Here is a 1936-nt window from a genome sequence, read left to right as displayed (position 1 = left end):
CAAAAGGGACCTAGCATGACCACACTCCAGAAGACCCAACAATAAGCTGAAAGAGTCAGATGCAGATATTTGCACCCAACCAGTGGACAGAAGCAGCTCACCCCTGTTGTTGAATTAGGAAAGGCTGAAAGCTGATGGGAATGGAAATCCTGTAGAAGGACCAGCAGTCTCAATTAATCTGGACCCTGAGATCTCTCCAACACTGGACCACCTACCAGGCAGCATACACCAGCTGATATGAGGCTCCCAACACACACACAGTAGAGGACTGCCGGGTCTGTGTTTATTCAGAGATGATGCACCTAACCCTCAAGAGACTGTAGGTCCTAGGGAGTTTACAAGTCAGTTGAGAATGGGGTTTGGGACTTCCACGTGGAGACAGGGGTGGTGTGGGGAAGGAGGTATGGAGAATAAAGTGTGGAGTGTAAAAATTAATTAATTAATTAATTAAAATTATGAAAAGTTGTGAGGAGCCGCCCTCACATTCGCCATTACAAGATGGCGCTGACATCCTGTGTTCTAAGTAGTAAACAAATAATCTGTGCATGTGCCAGGGTAGTTTTCCACTCCATGTGCTCTGCCTTCCCCTTGACGACAACTCGGCCGATGGGTTGCAGCCAATCAGGGAGTGACACATCCGAGGCGGAGGACAATTCTCCATAAAAGGGACAGGGTTTTGCCTTTCTCTCTCTGCCTCCTGAAGAAATAAGCAATAAAGCCTTTGCCGCAGAAGATTCCGGTTGTCCTGAGCGTGTTCTTGCTGGCGGGGACAAAAGCTCGGGATAAGTGGCGCCGAGAAACCCGGGAACTACCATCACACTGGCGCAAGGAAGATCCCTCGTTCTCGGGGCGGAACCAGAACTTCGGACACGTTACAGCTTTACGAGGTGTGTCTGGCCTTGAACTTTCTCCAGTGTTAGAAGCCTTTTTGTTCCTTTTCACATGTCAACAAATGGTTAAGGCAGGGCAGAGAATTCTGGACAAAATTCAAGACAGTCTATCAGAAGTAAAGCTGGGAGAGAGAGTAGGAGCAAAGAGGAAACATGGTGCACCAAATAAGTATACAGGCCTTTCCACGGGTCTTGAACTGGATGAAAAGTTAATGTCAGGGAAGAATACCTGGGGAGAGATTGGAAGGAAAGAGGAGAAAAAACAAAAGAAAAAAGATCAATCAGCGGAGGTTTCTAGGAGAAGGAGCCTATACCCATCACTAGATGAGTTTAAGGAGCCAGCTCTTAGTAGCTCTGAATCAGATGAAGAACTTAGTCTCTCTGAGGAAACAGACTTGGAGGAGGAAGCAGCTCGTTATGAGAGAGAAAAGTACCAGCCAGATAAAATGTGAGCTAATCAGTCAAGAAAAAAGCCAAAAGCGGCTGGCGAAGGCCAGCTTGCTGCTCGGCCTCCAGGCAGTTGGCTTCAAGGTCATAGTGCACCTCCGCCCTATGCGGAGCCCCCGCCCTGCGTAATTCGTCAGCCCTGTGCAGAGAGGCAATGGACAGAGAGGCAATGCGCAGACTCGTTCATTCCAAGAGAGGAACAAAGGAAAATGCAACAGGCATTTCCGGTCTTTGAATGAGTCGAGGGTGGGCGTGTTCACACTCCGGTAGAGTATATACAGATTAAAGAGCTTGCCGAGTCGGTCTGTAAATATGGAGCCAGTGCTAATTTTACCTTGGTGCAGTTAGACAGGCTTGCCAGCATGGCACTAACTCCTGCCGACTGGCAAATGATTGCAAAAGCCGCTGTCCCCAGTATGGGCAAATATATGGAATGGAGAGCTCTATGGCAAGAGGCTGCACAAACGCAGGCTGAGCAAACGCTGCTGCTTTGACTTCAGAGCAGAGAGATTGGACTTTTGACCTGTTAACGGGTCAGGGAGCTTATACCGCTGATCAAACAAACTATCACTGGGGAGCTTATGCCCAAATTTCCTCCA

At 48.5% G+C, this 1936-nt stretch overlaps 1 pseudogene; it reads left to right on the top strand.

Moving 5' to 3' along the window:
* Positions 1 to 745: 745 nt before the first annotated feature.
* On the top strand, positions 746 to 1929 carry LOC115030654 (annotated as a pseudogene).
* The last annotated feature ends 7 nt before the right edge of the window (positions 1930 to 1936 follow it).

The sequence above is a fragment of the Mus caroli genome, chromosome 3 (genome assembly GCF_900094665.2).
Source record: "Mus caroli chromosome 3, CAROLI_EIJ_v1.1, whole genome shotgun sequence".
NCBI classification, from domain to species: domain Eukaryota; kingdom Metazoa; phylum Chordata; class Mammalia; order Rodentia; family Muridae; genus Mus; species Mus caroli.
This window is presented reverse-complemented; position numbering and strand designations above follow the sequence as displayed.